At 44.3% G+C, this 17,331-nt stretch overlaps 1 protein-coding gene across 7 annotated transcripts in view; it reads right to left on the bottom strand.

Annotated features, from left to right (window-relative positions):
• Positions 1 to 17,331, bottom strand: part of PACSIN2 (protein kinase C and casein kinase substrate in neurons 2) — a 144,745-nt gene that overhangs the window by 81,689 nt on the left and 45,725 nt on the right. For 2 of the 7 annotated variants that reach the window (XM_038007352.2, XM_007975999.3), the window contains exon 1: positions 8,616 to 8,735. The exons of 3 other annotated variants lie outside the window; for them this stretch is intronic. The gene's annotated coding sequence lies outside the window, so the exon portion shown is untranslated. Of the gene's footprint in view, positions 1 to 8,615; positions 8,736 to 8,983; positions 9,004 to 17,331 lie in introns of those variants that run through there. 2 more of the 7 variants (XM_038007353.2, XM_073006640.1) reach the window with 2 other exon arrangements.

Raw genomic sequence — 17,331 nt, 5'->3', positions numbered from 1 at the left:
TGTGATTCTAGCCCCTGCTTCCAGCGCCAGTCTTGCTCCTTCCAATCCCCACCCTGGTCTCTGGCTACAGTGACCTCCATGTGGTTCTCCGGATGCAACAGACTTGGCTTACCTTTGCACCTGCCTCCCCTCTGCAGGGAATACCTGCCCCCCACATCTGTAGGATCTGCTGCCTCCCAGCATCAGATACCTGCTCAAACATTACCCTCTTCTTAAGAAAGTCTTCCCCAGCCCTGATACTCCAGCCCTAACTCTGTTTTATTTTCTTAACACTCAGTCTCACCTGCCAAATTATTATATTTTCTCTCCCCACTCATAAGAATGTAAGTTCCTTATGCACCAGGATTTTGCCTTGTTTGCCCGTGTTCCTACCACTGACACGAAACAGGCATATAATAAACACAACCGGAATGAATGATTCAAGGAACGACAGAGCATACTTCTGTTTTCAGCAGCACAGCAAACCAGGTATCTTAATGACTCTCCTGTTGAAGAAATTTATTTATTTATTTATTTATTTGTTTTTATTTATTTATTATTTATGTATTTATTTTTGAGACAGCGTCTCCTTCTGTTGCCCAGGCTGGAGTGCAGGGGTACAATCTCAGCTCACTGCAGCCTCCGCCTCCTGAGTTTAAGCAATTCTCCTGCCTCAGCCTCCTGAGTAGCTGGGACTACAGGTGCGTGCCACCACGCCTGGCTAATTTGTGTGGTATTTTTTAGTAGAGACGGGGTTTCACCACATTGGCCAGGATGGTCTCAATCTCCTGACCTCGTGATCCGTCCGCCTGAGCCTCCCAAAGTCCTGGGATTACAGGTATTGAGCCACTGCGCCCAGCCTATTTATTTATTTTTTTTTGAAATGGAGTCTCGCTCTGTTGCCCAGGTTGGAGTGCGCTGGAGCAATCTCGGCTCACTGCAAGCTCTGCCTCCCAGGTTCAAGCAATTCTCCTGCTTCAGCCTCCTGAGTAGCTGGGATTACAGGTGTGTGCCACCAAACCCAGCTAATTTTTCTTGTATTTTTAGTAGAGACGGGGTTTCTCCACGTTGGACAGGCTGGTCTTGAACTCCTGACCTCAAGTGATCCACCGGCCTCGGCCTCCCAAAGTGCTGGGATTACAGGCATGAGCCACCATGCCCAGCCCTTAAAGGATATACTTTTAAAGGAAAGAAATTATTTCAGATGGAAAGCCCTGAAGCACAAGAAGAATGGTAAGCAAATATGCAGGTAAATATATTGGATAAATCTAAATAGCATTAACTGTATAAAAGACAGTGGCAAATTTACAGGATTTAAAAAATCAGAAAAAAAAACTGGACAAGTTGAGAGGGCACATGGAGTTAAAATGTTTTCTATCCTTCCATTATTCAAGAGAAGGGTAAAGATATTACTTTAGACTTTGTTAAGTACACAAAAATATCTAGGATAACCACTAAAGGAGCAGGCTGAGAATATAATTTCTAAACTAAGAGAGAAAAAACAAATGCATTGGAAAGTGGGCACAGTGAAATGCAATCAAAACAAAAGACAGAATAAAAATCTCACCAGAAGAACTATAGTCAATAGAAATTACAGGAATAAGAAAAAACTGCATGTCTATGCAAACTGCACTGAAGGGCCTAGCTACTGCAATAAGAAAAATTACTAAAAGCTATAACAGTCAGAAAAGAAACATAACAGCATTATTAGCATTAATAAACCATTATATGGTTTTAGCATGGCTGATGAACAGAAGAAGGTAATTCACCTAGAACGAGAGCTCTCGGCTCCAATTTGAGAGCTCTATATTTAAATGCAGTACTAAGGGTTTCATTTAACATGAGGAAAAAAACTTTGTCTTCATTTTATAGCTGAAGAAACTAAAATTCAGAGAGGTTAAATAATTTGTTCAAAGCCACCTGGCAAGTAAGTGGCTAGTTTTGAAATTAAGACAATCTGTCCCCAAGGTTTAACCACTATACTATGATGTCTCGACACACGATAAACATACATGTGCCCTCTCAGAGGCAAGCATGACTGTGTGATTACAAGGACACTGGAGGAAAAAGAGAAGAAATTCACCTGAGGAAAGCCAGGGAAGAGGGGAATGCTTAGAGCAAGGATGGTATTCTGGAGAGAATAAGAACAGCACGTACAAAGGTTAAAAGGCATGAGGCTGGGTGCGGTGGCTCATGCCTGTAATCCCAGCACTTTGGGAGGCTGAGGCAGGCAGATCACTTGAGGTCAGGAGTTCGAGATCAGCCTAGCCAACATAGTGAAACCCTGTCTCTACCAAAAAACACAAAAAATTAGCCGGGCATGGTGGCATGTGCCTATAGTCCCAGCTACTTGGGAAGCTGAGGCATGAGAATCACTTGAACCTGGGAGGCAGAGGTTGCAGTGAGCCGAGATCATGCCACTGCACTCCAGCCTGGGCGACTGGGCAAGACCTTGTCTCAAAAGACAAATAGCGCATAAAGGAAGGTTCCCTTGGACAGATAGTGGAGAACAGCCCATTCAGTCTCCAGTCTTGGGCTGTCCAGTATGGCAGCCACCAGCTATTAACACTTAAAATGTAGTTAGTCCAAGTGAGAAACTGACTTTTTTTTTTTGAGACAGGGTGTCACTGTGTCATTCAGGCTGGAATGCAGTGGCACTATCACAGCTCATTGCAGCCTCAACCTCCTGGGTCTAAGTAATTCTCCCACCTCAGCCTTCTGAAGCTTGGACTACAAGTATGCGCCACTGCACCTGGCTAATTTTTTATTTTTCACAGAGACAGAGGACTCACTATATTGCCCAGACTGGTCTCAATGACTTTTAAATTTTATTTGATTTTAATGTAAACAGTCACATGTAGTTAGTGGCTACCACATTGGACAGCACAGTTCTGGAGGTTCAAGTCTGGAGAAAGGGAAATGGTTAGAAGACCAGGAAAGAGGAATATATCCAAGATGAAAAACAGAACATAGTGAAGGATGATGCCAGGGAATGGAGGACGGGGGCAGGGATTCAAAGTTTCTAATTTTGGAGGCATGGTAGGTGATAATGCCACAAAGAGAAAAAGAGAATTAAGAACAAACTGGTCTGGGATGAAAAATAACTGGTTTGGATCTGATAAATACGATGTTCCTGAAGCATGTCCACACATAAATGGCACTCCAGACACATCAAGCTCCCAAGTCTGGCAGATTCTGACCTCTTCACCTTTGTATATACTGCTCCCTCTGCTTCTCTTGGGTACCTGACAAACCATTCCCTCTAAAACTCATCACCAAACTGGAGTTTCCCCCAGTCTCCTCCATTCTTCATGGCAGAATAAGGTCCCAATAGCTCTTTAAGACTCATCAACCTGCTGCTTAGAAGTCTCTTTACCTTGCTGGACTGTGAGGTCCTCAGAGACAAGAACTCAGTCCTAACCGTCTATGGATCCCCAGCACAGTGCCTGATGTGAACTGCGTGGACAAGAGACCAAGAAGGTAAACTGAATGAATGAATGAATGAATGAACGAACAAATTAACTGATTCAGCGAGCCAGCATCCAGGTGAACTGTCCCTCCAGGTAGTGATCTAACGGATGGCTGGAAATAAGCCCAGAGCTCACTCAGGTGCCTGCATGTCTACCAATGAAAGCTGTCATACCTGGAGATAGCATCACGGGGGAAAAAAACACGCTGTCAGACGCTGGGACAAGTACAGTTTACATAGCCTCACATCATGACTTTTCATCATCATAACAACTTCCACCATCCCAAATGCAAACTCTTCAACCTCAGAGGTTCACTGGGTACACCTGAGATTCAACTTAACGTCTCAGAGTTCAATGTTAAATATGAAAGACTTATCCTCCAAAAGTGGTCTTGCTGCTTTCCTTCATGGCTTTATGGTCTTGCTTTCTAACATTCTTCCTGCACAGTGATGGTAGGATCCGACTAAGTGAACCTGAGGTGACCGTCCCTACAGATGGGAAACTAGTAACAAATGTTTCTGTCTTCCAAATCAATAGATACTGGTCATCAGTCTACTATGCCCTGTGCTATTTTTTTCTTTATGTGTCAGTTCAGAGCATAGAGAAATCACTTCATTATCCCCAAAACTGTCATGTGCTTCATTTACTTCGTTAAACTAGCACTACCAATCTGTGTTAGGAATTTAAGATTCAAAGAGAGAATTCCAAATTGGGAAGTTCAACACTTTGTCCTGTTAATTACATCAACATTTTGTCAAGTAACCATTTTCCAGCAAAATCATTCTTCCTTGTTCTCCTTCAAGGACTCCACTGTAGAACAAATCCCGATGGGAAACATGACTGAAATACGAAATTCATAGCATCCCTGACATTAACAAAAAGATAATCTAAATCCCATACTATTGTGATGACCACTGACACACATTTCAAATTAATTCTAACTTCCTATTAGATTCTTTAAGTGTCTCAAAATAAAGTATGTGTCATGAGCTCACATAAAGGTTTGTGTCTTATGATTCATATATGACAGAGTCTAATGAGAAAAAATTTAGGCCAGAGTCCCAGGGCTGGAGGAGACGTCACGTAGGCACAAACTGTTACTTGGTGTCAAGGCAGAACTGTGACATGCAAATGCATTTAGACCAGCCTAGTGAAATGTGACTATAGTGCCTTCAAAAGCAATCACTATGGAAAGGCAAACACTGCCATTCATTCATTCAAATCAATAGCCCTTGTCTAATTACGATCTCACCATACTGACACATACACATGCTCCTCTTTACCAAATTCTAAGGGCCTAGGATACCGGGGGACATTTCTTCATAGTCTTAGAGAAGGTTCTGAGGCCACCACTAGAATCCGGTCTGGAGAGTTGCCCCTAGCAGAGGTGGACATGAAAAAGGCCCAAACACCAACAACACAAACTCTGAGATTTCTAAGCCAATAGCAGCCCCAGGGGCTGCCGTTTAACCCCTTCTCAGTTTGGAGCAATGCCAGCACTGCAACAGTCTGGTATCCCTTTCTCATCTTTAAATCTCACAAGCACAGCAGCATTTATACTAATGTGGGCAGAAGGTAGGGGCCAGGGACGGAAGGACATCAAATGTTACTTATAGACTACAGAAGATAAGAAGGTCAATTATAACTAAGAAAAGGAAGCCAGTTGGAATATTCTATACTCAATATATACTGAAAATATAACAGTAAGTGTAAAATGCTAATTGGGGAACAAAGGTAACTATATTATGGGAGACGTGAACTAAGTCACTGCAACTCATGAGCCTGCTGCCTCCCTTCTTCTCCAGGCCCCAGGATCATGTCGCCTGGCTCACCAAATGAAAGCAGCACTTCTTCAAGGAGACTGACAGAAAGTACCCACTAGAACACCAGGAGGGAAGACAGTTCTGACACACTGCATAAAAATACTGCTTATGTATCCCACTTCATTCTTCAGTTTTATACACTAAAATAGTTGTAAAGTTATTAAATTCAACTTCAGATACGATTAACATATTTATGAAAGTGCCTGTTTCCCTGAAGTGCCTTTGTTTCAGAAATTCTTCAAGGCATATATTCTAAATACTTTAGAAAATACAAGTAAGGGCCGGGTGCAGTGGCTCACGCCTATAATCCCAGCACTTTGGGAGGCCGAGGCAGGCAGATCACGAGGTCAGGAGATCGAGACCATCCTGGCTGACACGGTGAAACCCCGTCTCTACTAAAAATACAAAAAATTAGCCCAGCACGGTGGCAGGCGCCTGTAGTCCCAGCTACTCGGGAGGCTGAGGCAGAAGAATGGCGTGAACCCGGGAGGTGGAGCTTGCAGTGAGCCGAGATCATGCCACTGCACTCCAGCCTGGGTGACAGAGCAAGACTCCATCTCAAAAAAAGAAAAGAAAAGAAAAGAAAATACAAGTGCTATCCTGTGAACTTCCCCAAGGCATTTTAAGGTGACTTTGGACAGACAGTGATGGTCACACCGAGGTCTAGAACAGTCACCCACTGTTCTCAGCATACCTGTTTACAACTAATTCCCACACCTGAATTTCAGAGGATTCAAATTCAATTTTTAGCAGAGACCATTTTTAATGATTCTGGAAAGTTCTGAGTAAATTCCATTTTTATAAATTAAATCATCTTCTCCTTTATTTATATTATGTTGTATTATTTTAAAGTCTTTCATATTTCAAAACCTGTTCAGTTCAGCTCAAGACAGAGCTGTCAGTATTCCCTTATAGGGGCTGAAAGGCAGAAATGCTAAATGTTTGGGGTTTCCCTTTCACAACCTGAAGAATCCTCTTTCAAAGAAGAATTGAGTGCTTGTCTGTTTCTTTTATTAGTTGTGATTGTATTAAGTTTGGCATTCTCACCTGACAAGCAATCCCACCGTAAGGCCCGCTTCTATCAGTAACAACTGACTGTCTCTCCCCTGAAATAGGAGAGAGGCAAGCAAAACTTTATAATATAGAGAATTGTTGATTTTTAAGAAAAAGTATCAGGGGCAGAAATGTCAATGCTCTTTGTACTTGAGGTAATTCATTATACATCTATGCCAAATAGTACTTACAGAGAAAAAGTTATTGAATAAAAGCTGAGTGTCTGAAAGTGAAACAAATATAAATGTACTCATCAGAAGAAAAAAAAAACACTCTTAGCTAAGTGATATTAATCTTAAGATAATAATGTGAAGAAAGCAGATTACTGTAATGGAAAGAGTAATGATCCTGGTCATGAGACCAGGGTTTCAGACTCACTCGGCTACCGACAAGACAAGTGACCTTGGACAAGTCGTCACCTCTGGATCTCAATTCCTTTGGTAAAGTGCGGAGCCTGGAATATTAACTCCAAGAGCCATTACAGCTCTAAATATTGCATTCCCACCTTCTGTATTATGCCACCAAATGAATAACAGAATTGTGTGGGTGGGCAAACGGGTCTCAAAGGACTAACACTGTTTAAAAAGAAAAAAGGAAGGTGTATTTTTACTTATTGGCATAAATCTCATACCTGTAAAACATGTTTTGGTTTGAAGTTATGAAACCTTTTTGCTGTTTTCATAAATACAGCATTTAAAGTTCATCTAGAATTCAGTAGGGGCCGGGCGCGGTGGCTCAAGCCTGTAATCCCAGCACTTTGGGAGGCCGAGGCGGGCGGATCATGAGGTCAGGAGATCGAGGCCATCCTGGCTAACACGGTGAAACCCCGTCTCTACTAAAAAAAAAAAAAAAATACAAAAAACTAGCCGGGCGAAGTGGCGGCGCCTGTAGTCCCAGCTACTCGGGAGGCTGAGGCAGGTGAATGGCGTAAACCCGGGAGGCGGAACTTGCAGTAAGCTGAGATCGTGCCACTGCACTCCAGCCTGGGCGACAGAGCCAGACTCTGTCTCAAAAAAAAAATAAATAAATAAAATAGAATTCAGTAGGATGTTTTATTGACAAGAAGGAAGGGATCTGAAGAAAGAGATATTCAGAGCTACAAGAGCAAAGACAAAACTGATGGGCCCGATTAAGGTCGAACAGACATACTATATATCTTGGGGGTTTCTAGAAACCTTTCCTATGCAATCTTAAAAGGATTCGAAACACACACTTCATAGCAGGTAACATCCTAACAAGAAAGCAGGCTTCTCTGTGAGGCACAGGCTGCACCAGCACAGTATTTTCTGGAAAACGGAGACAGGACGCTGCCTTTTTAACAGCAATCAGTAATCCAGTAAGTATAATTCACTGATGATCGATCACTTAAGTCTCAGGATTTAAAAAATCTAATTAGAATTACAGCACCACAGCAATAAAGGGGAGCCACTGTTTTTTTAAAATTCCAGAATACGACTTCTAAGAAACAATTAAATATGTATATAAAGCTGCTCAGTTATTAAAACAATAAAACTTTTAACATTTTGTTACCCGACAAAAATATAAACAGTGTCTAGTGACAACCCTCAGAGGGGGATGAGGGCACAGGGTCCAGCTGGGATGAGAAATGAGAAGAACTGAGGAGGGGGATGGGGAGAGGGCCAGGAGGGGGCCTGGAGCAGTGGCAGGTGATTCAGAGAGTCTGCAGGAGACTAGTCATGAAACAGCAATTACGTCTCCTGGAAAAGATAATTTGGTTTTTCTCTCTCAAGTCCCACTTATGTGTTTGTAGATTAGATTTGGCTGTAAAGAAAGAAAATGGCAGCATGTAATAAACATTAACGCCTTAAAGTAGGGGAAAAAGCCCTCTATTAACAGCTAACTCAAGTAACTCATTTCGGTAAGAAAAAAATACAGCTAAAGTATGTCAGCTACTCTAAAACATGCCAAAGCAAAGGTGCAAAGTTACTGCATCTATTTTGAAAGGAAACATGCACGTATGTTCTAAAACCAGAGACAAAACTTATAAAACACAATCCTTCATTTGTTTAAGCCAAAATCTATTCTCCAAGAAAATCAAACACTCTGACATTTTCTCCAAGCACCCTGGATAAAGCATTCTGCATTGCTCAGTTAATAATGAACTAATTGAACATTTCCATCAAGGAGCTCTAAAACTAGGTGCGCTTGCACAGAAGGTGAGAGTTCTGTTAAATCAGTCACTCAGTGAGAAAGAAAACAATTCCATGAAAATTCTACTTTCAAAGAGGTCCACCTTAAAGGAAATGCAAGCCTTCCACGGCACACTCACGTTTTTCTGTCAGATGCCAGCTAACTCTGCAGCTCAGCTTCCGTACCTGCCTGTTTCCGACCCTGCCGGCATGTCTGACCTCTGTCTCTCAGCTGAATTCTCCCAGCACATTTCATCATTTCCTGTTGGCTGCCGAGATAAGGTCATTCCCCTACACTGCTGCATTCGCTGTACAGTTCCAGGTTCCCAGACTGCACGCTCCTGCCTGCTGTGGCCATCACAGAAGGCAGAAGCCTTCCTTTCAGAAAGTGGCCAAAGAGAAATTTCAGTATTTCCATGGAAAATCAGGGAGAAGAGGTCTGAGAACAAAATTCATACTACCCCCTCCCCCCTACACAAAAAATCAACTTATATACAAACTAACTTACACCATACATGAGCGTCTTCTATTATCTTCTTGTACTTGAGATCCTCCTGCTTACAAGAGAAAAAAGACGGCATGCTCTGCATCTGAGGGGCGTCACAGCAGTCAGTGGGACAGGGACTTGCTTGCACAGGATAATCTTACATTGTCCCAACATGTGGAATTCAACTTCCTTCTGTGACTACAGACAACAAGGCAATGCCTGTCAGCAGATGAACAGGAAGCCTCATGCAGGAGACGGGACTGGGGACTCGGAGTCCCCTGGAGACAGGCAGGGGACCCCATCGTCTCTCAGCAGCACGACTGACTCCTAAGAACTAGGACACTCAAATACGCAAGTGTGATTACACGGAAATAAAAACAAAAACATCTCGCTTCTTCAATTTTTACAAAGAATTTAAAGTGAAGAAAAAAACAATAATACTTTAGGTGAGGAGAAAAAGATTTTAAAATGCTTGTGCCTACAAGAATACATACTGTATGATTCCCTTTGGATCCAGCACAAGAAGAGGCGTAACTAATCTACACCCTTTGAAGCCAGGACAGGGAAGAGAGAGAGGAGGCAGGCGGGAAGGGGCACCAGGAGGGTTTTGGAGCCGTGCTATGGCTCTTAAACTGGCTATGGGTGTGCTGCACTTGTGAAAATTCACTGATATGCACACTTGAGATCTGTGCACTTTAGGTATATATATTATTCAATAAAACTTTTTGAATCTCATACAATATCAAAAAATACAGACACTACAGGAAAGAGTAGATATGGAAACTAATCTGCAAAAACAGACAGGAAACAAATATTTCAAGGGATCAATTTCCCCTAGGTGCCCTCCTAGAAGATACACATGCCCACTCCCCCATTCCCCTTGGCAAGCCAGGATTTAAGTGGTAAAGGCCAGGGTAGGCCCAGTTCAGGGTGGTTTCCTCCTTTCAACATGGCCCAAGAGGGTGTATGTAGGGATGGGAAAATACATAATTGGCAAAAGAACATACTGCAAGGGGAAACTGCTAAGTGGATATACACTATTTACCAGTGTTCTTGCTACTCACATTCATTCAAAAATGTTCAGTTGGCGGGGCGTGGTGGCTCAAGCCTGTAATCCCAGCACTTTGGGAGGCTGAGGTGGGTGGATCACAAGGCCAGGAGATCAAGACCATCCTGGCTAACACGGTGAAACCCCGCCTCTACTAAAAATACAAAATACAAAAAAAAAAAATATGCCAGGCATGGTGGTGGCACCTGTAGTCCCAGCTACTCGGGAGGCTGAGGCAGGAGAATGACGTGAACCCGGGAGGCAGAGCTCGCAGAGCAGAGATTGTACCACTGCCTGGGCAACAGAGCAAGACTCCGTCTCAAAAACAAAAACAAAAACAACAAACAAAAATGTTCAGTTAAAAACAGCCATCTAGTCTTACCTTATAACACAAAACGAAGTAGGTTAAAAATCTCTTTTGAAAATCTTGTGTTTAGAAATTCCTTAGGCTGGGCCAGTGGCTCACACTTGTAGTCCCAGCACTTTGGGAGGCTGAAGCGAATGGATTGCTTGAAGCCAGGAGTTTGAGACCAGCCTGGCCAATATGGTGAAACCTCGTCTTTACTAAAAAAATACAAAAATTGGCCAGGCGTGGTGGTGCATGCCTGTAATCCCAGCTACTCAGAAGGCTGAGGCACGAGAATCGCTTGACCCCAGTGGGCAGAGGTTGCAGTGAGCTGAGATCACGCCACTGCACTCTAGCCTGGGTGACAGAGCAAGATCTTGTCTCAAAAAAGAAAAAAAAAAGAAAAAAAAAAGAAATTCCTTAATGGAAAAGTACCAATAAAAGCAAAGACCACATAACACGAGACCCTATTACTTGACATATGATAATAATTTACACTACTTGAGAAATTATTTACCACCCTCCCCACACAGCCCTTCACCAAAAAAGCAGAGAAGTCAACACATACTTCACTATATCCTGTAGTCGGTTTAGTTAAATCCACTGCACCATCACAGAAGATGAACACCAGAGTGCCACGCCCACCACAGCTGGCAAGTGCCCACTCCACTAAGACAGAAGCAGCACCTGAGTTCTGGGGGAGCGAGTTTGAGACCAGCCTGGCCAACACGGTGAAACCCCGTCTCTACAAAAAAATACAAAAATTGTCTACCCGTCCCCTCCCCCAAGCCAGGGTATCAGACAACTTTTTTTTTTTTGTCACAGACCCCCACTTAGGGCTGCTGGTTATGGGAGGGCTTTTTGTTTAAGAGATTCACTCTCTTTTTTTAAATCCAACAAACACAGGCTGCTCAACAAACATTTACACAGCATTTTATTTCTGGCTAATCATGAAAATAGCTCTCTGGGGGTAAGCATTGTTATCTCCATTTCCCAGACGAAAGGTTATGCAATTTGCTAAGTGTCCCACAGCTGGTGCAAGGAGAGCCAGCCTGTGAGCCCAGGCAGCCAGCCTCCAGAGTCCCAGCTACACAACACTGCCCCTCCATCTTGACAGTTCCTCAAGGATCAGAACTGGGTCTTGGATATAGTTTCTGCTTAATAAAAAGCCGAACTTGGAAAAGGAGAAGAGGGCCCAAGGCAGAACTGGGGTTGGGGGATGGAGGGTGAGGTCTGGGGTAGGGGTTGAGGGCCACATCCAGCACAGGGCAACGGAAGGCCAGCCCAGCACCAGCAGCAGCCATTCACAGTCCAGGCCACAGGGCCACCCTCACATGCCCTCAGGCAAAGTGCAGCCTGGATGCCTGAGGTGGGTGGAGGCATTGTGAGTCCTGCCCCAAGTACCCAGTTAGCAGAGCAACGGGGGGAGGTGAGGGGGGTGGCAAAGAAAAGGAAAACTGACTTTGAACTGAATAGTAGTGGGACTAGGAAGTCATTAAACCAGATCTCCAGTGTGGTTAAAGACACCCCCTCCCTGCCCAAGTCAGCCACACCTCACTAGTGGACTCTAGGCAGGAAAAATGGACTATGGCAGAAGACAAGACTGACTCAGGCAGCTCTCCTGTCCGGGGCAGTGGTACAGCTGCCCGACCACCCTCTAGGTGATGCTGGGACAGAAACTCCGCTCAGGGAAGCTCACCTATTGGCCTCTGGCATGCAGAGCCTAAGCTGGAATTCCAGTTCTGATCTGACTTCTGTCATCAAAGACTGGAAACCATTGGACATTCATTCAACAAACATTAATGCCAGGCACAGTGCTTAGGGTCCCACAGTCAAAGCAGCCAAGGTCCCTGCCCCGGCCCACAATGTACAGGCTGAGCAGAAGTGCAAATAAATAAAATGAGGGACATCTCGTGCTGGTTCTCCAAGAGTGTGCAACCAGCTTACTCAAACCGTGTGGATTAAGGCGGAAGAAAATTCAGAAAGAGAGAGTCCACCAAGTTAATTAAAGACCAGCAGTGCCATCCATCAGCTCTGGCCCCCTGCAGAGGCAGCCAACACCACGCAGGGCAGCACTTCCCAGGGAGATTCTTTCACCCAGCGCCCACTGCAGCTCCAGCAGACCGATTCATCAGCCTAGCAGGACTCAAAGACAGGACAGGACCCAGCAAGGCTGCTGCTTCTATCTGAAGCCTTTTGTTTTATGATTGTCGCATGGTAAAAATGACTGCTTTTACCACGTTGACCACGCTCTTCTGAAACACTGTAAGATAGGTACTCCTAGCCCTGTTTTACAGGGAGGGAAACCACCGCAGAGCATAAGCAATCTGCCCAAGGTCACCCAGCTAATAAGCACAGAATGGGATTCACACTAAGGCCCACTTGATACAAAGCCCCTCCTCTCTCTACCAAACCTGTGCCTCCCATGGAACGGGACCTGCTATGAAAATCAGGATATTTGGCAGAAGGTCATGTCATTTGGAAACAATAAAATTTCTACAATGTTATATTTTGTTTTCACCACTCCTCTACTGGTCTGTCATTGCTCTATATTGCCTTAAAAAAAAAAAAAAAAACACTTTATTGAGATATAATTCACATGTCACACAGGTCACCCAATTAAAGGGCACAATTCAACGTGATTTAGTATATTCCCAGGTGCGTGCAACCATCACCACCGTCAAGGCCAGGACATTTTCATTACCTCAAAGAGAAACCCTGTACCCTTTAGCTATCATCCCTCTATTCCCAGGCCTTTCCCCAGCCCAGTCATTGTGTTTTACAAGGTGATTCTTGGCTGGGCGAGGTGGCTCATGCCTGTAATCCCAGCACTTCGTGGGGCCAAGGTGAGCAGATCACTTGAGGTCAGGAGTTGGAGACCAGCCTGGCCACACAGTGAAACCCTGTCTCTACTAAAAATACAAACATTAGCTGGGCATGGTAGTGCACGCCTGTAATCTCAGCTACTCGAGAGGCTGAGGCAGGAGAATTGCTTGAACCCAGGAGGTGGAGGTTGCAGTGAGCTAAGATCGTGCCATTACACTCCAGCCTGGGCGACAGAGTGAGACTCTGTCTCAATAAAGAAAAAAAAAAGGTGATTCTTAAAAGTGATTATGGGCACACAGTAATTGGGTTGTTAATAGAATACCGCAGATTGCAATTCTGCACTCGCCTCAGTCTTTCCCTAGCAGGCTAAAACTAACAGCTGAGCCAGGACAGGGCGAGGGCAAGGCAGGAGACCTCAGTGGCAGGTGGCTAGCATAGGCTAGCACCTGGCAGCCTGGCACGGGGCAGGCTCTACAGTTCCTATGTACCTGGGTCCCTGAACTTAGCATGCCCCAAACACAGAGCCAGGTGATCCATCAGCAGCAGGGACAACGAAGTTAGACAAAAGACCAAAAGGAGCTGCTCTGACCAAAGCCTTTTCCATTAGGAATTTGTAACTCCCCATCTCCAGAAAGGCAAACACCGAGATCCTACAGACTGGCCCAAGCCAGGGGTAACCAGAATAGTGTTGTTCTGAGAAGCCAAACTAGTCAAGGAATAGCAAGGCTTGGATAAAAAGAAGATTCCCCCAAATCTGGTTCGTTTATTTGCTAGTTCTCTCTGCCTTCCTCACATGCTGCTGAAAGTTGGGGAGAGAATGCACGCACTCCTGTAGCACCTAGGTTTCCGTCACACATCTCTACACAGGACATCAAAACCCAACTGTGTGTGGCATCGGCACACAGCTAAAAACCACTCAGCAATAAAAAGGAATGAGCTACTGACAGATGTAACATGGATGAATCACAAAAACATCATGGTGAGCAAAGCAGCCAGATGCAAAACAGCACACACTGTGTGTGTCTATGTGGATGAAATTTGAAACCAAGCAAAAACAACCTATAGTGACAGATCAATGTTTGCCAGGGCCAGGGGGCAGGGTGGGGGACTGACGTCAAAGGGACACAAGGAACTTTTGGAGCAATGGAAATACTCTGTCTTGACTGAGTCACACAGGTGTTTCCACTTGTCAAAGCTCCTAAAAGGATGCATTCAATTGTCTGTAAACTAATACCTCAATAAAGAGGAAGAAGCGGGGAGAAGGAGGGGAAAAGGTGAGAAGAAAAACAGGAGAAAAGGAAGAAAAGCCCCCAGCAGAAGTCAAGTAACAGAGCTTCCTTCCTACCCTGCATCTGCATCTGCAATACAACAGTCACTGATATTAACCAAGGACCACAAAGTGCCTCAGATTCAAAAGATTAAAGTAAGTTCTGGGTCATTTTAGCCCAAGTGTATTTCTTAGACCTGAAGTCTTAGAATAACTGATCCTCTACGAACGACTTTGGTAGAGGATCCAAATGGTCCACTTTCTAACCAGACTAGCTTGGGTTCTTCCCACTAGCACCACAGTGAAAGGCATGACAATGACAGTTCAGTGACCTGGAAGTGGCAGGTATCAGCGACACGTTTCAATGGCTGCGAGACAGTAAACCAGCAAAATTTAATACGATACTTTAAGGCATTAGTTTTTGTCTTCAAATGATAAGTAAATCTTAAATTCTAGAAAACCTACTATAATCATAAATAGATTAGGTGAAAATGTGATAGGTCAATCTTTTTCATATTTTTCTTTTGACTGAGAACGGGATAGTAGCTATTTTCAAATCCTACTTGTTAGCTTTTCGTATGTTTCATGAACCAAGACGTAGATTGAGCCATCTTGGGCTGGGCACGGTGGCTCACTCCTGTAATTCCAGCACTTTGGGAGGCTGAGGTAGGAGGATCATGAGATCAAGAGATCAAGACCATCCTGGCTAACACGGTGAAACCCCGTCTCTATGAAAAATACAAAAATTAGCTGGGTGTGGTGGTGTGCACCTGTAGTCCCATCTACTTGGGAGGCTGAGGCAGGAGAACTGCTTGAACCCAGGAGGAGGAGGTTGCAGTGAGATCGTGCCCCTGCACTCCAGCCTGGCGACAGAGCGAGACTCCGTCTCAAAAAAAAAAAAAAAAAAAAAAGCCATCTTGCCTTTACTCATCTCACAAGTGTACATAAAAAGGAATAAACCAAGCCAAATGTCTAACGTTCTCTATCAAAGAAGAAGGTGCCAGGACAAAGCAAAGCTAAGTATCAGTTCTATCTTTGGCAAAGGAAAAAAATGTTAAAACCCTTTACATAAGCATCTTTGCCTCTCTGGCACTCGTCCAAAGATTTTTTTCTAAAAGTGAAGCAAGACTAATTAATGGAGACAGTCCAATTGAGGAAAAACTTTAAAGCACCAATGTGATAGAGGGACCACGTTAATTTTTTTTCTTACTCATTTTATAAAATCCCCAAATGCCACAGGAGGAGCAACATCGAGATTTCTAGCACATCTCAGTTAAGATGTCACACAGCCCCATGGTCCTGAGAACAGCTCGAGCCTTCTTTGGGCAACACATTAAAAATGGAAGATGATCCAAGAAAGATCTGAAATTCAAAAGGAATGTGAGCAAGGTTTCCGGTGAGTTTGTGGGTATTTTCAGGAATAAAGTTAGGGGCCTGTTATGTTAATGTTTTATCAGTGTGATTTTTTTCCCCTCATCTATTTATATTTTAATTCAGCCATCTGACAAACATTTTTCAGCACTGTCCCTACACCAGGCTCTGGAAGTTACAAACTAAATAATTAACTTAAACTAACTTGTCCGTAAGCAGCTTCGAGTCTGGGAGGGTAGATGGACGAGCACCCAGAGGACTATGCAGAGTGACAGGTGCTACATAACAGACTTAGGTAGGGAGTGCTGAAGGTGGGGCTGGGGCAGGGGGCCAGGAAGAGACGTGGGAAGATGCCCAGGAAGGCTGGACTCTGAGCTGAATCACGTAAACAAGGGCAGTGTCCCGCCGCACCTCTGGCTGTGGCCTCCCCTCTTTGGCTGGGGCTTCCTCCTCCCTCAAAGGAGAGTAGGATCCAGATAGAAGATCCCAATGTTACTGATCAGGGCTTTTTCCTGAGGGCAGGAAAGGCAGCCAACATAAGGCTGCCAACTTAATTTTGCCCCCTAAGGACACTTTAAAAAGAAAAAGACATATCACTCCCATTATTTCATTTCAAAGACATTTTAACACCAAAAGACAGGTAATACAACCCCAGAATCAATAAAAAAACCTTAAACTAGAGCTCTTTAACTCTGTAACAGAATAATTATACTGTTGGTGTGTCATCGTCTAGCATGATAGTGAAACTGGCACTGTGAGTTGGTATTTAGAAACCCTGCAAATGGGTCGGGCGCGGTGGCTCACACCTGAAATCCCAGCACTTTGGGAGGCCAAGGCGGGCGGATCAAGAGGTCAGGAGATGGAGACCATCCTGGCTAACACGGTGAAACCCCGTCTCTACTAAAAATACACAAAATTAGCCAGGGGTGGTGGCGGGCGCCTGTAGTCCCAGCTACTTGGGAGGCTGAGGCAGGAGAATGGCGTGAACCTGGGAGGTGGAGCTTGCAGTGAGCCGAGATTGCGCCAATGCACTCCAGCCTGGGTAACAGAGTGAGACTCCATCAAAAAAAAAAAAAGAAAAGAAAAGAAAGAAAAAGAAAGAAAGGAAGAAAGAAACCCTGCAAACAGATGATCAAATTAGGTACTTTACTGAGTGCATATTTTATGACATTTGATACACACTTCCCAGATCTTTGTATACAACGATATACTCATGATAGCCTTGCAAGGTGGGAGTACTGCGCCAGTTTTCAGATGAGAAAACTACAGGTTTCGGGAAGTGGCTTGCTCACAGTTGCACAGCAATGGCGGCGTGGGAAGCTGCGACCCTGGCTCCCTCTGACGGCAGAGTGTGTCCTGGACCTCCACAAACAGCGTGACACTGCAAGAGAGCTATGGGTGATTGCAGCAGCTCTTCCCAGAACTAAACAGGTTTCACTGTTGTTGCTTTGGGGAAGGCAAAGGAAGAGTTCAAGTCTGCCACCTTTTTTCTCATAGTCCCTAATAACCAA

Source organism: Chlorocebus sabaeus, chromosome 19 (assembly GCF_047675955.1).
Source record: "Chlorocebus sabaeus isolate Y175 chromosome 19, mChlSab1.0.hap1, whole genome shotgun sequence".
In the NCBI taxonomy this organism is placed as follows: domain Eukaryota; kingdom Metazoa; phylum Chordata; class Mammalia; order Primates; family Cercopithecidae; genus Chlorocebus; species Chlorocebus sabaeus.
This window is presented reverse-complemented; position numbering and strand designations above follow the sequence as displayed.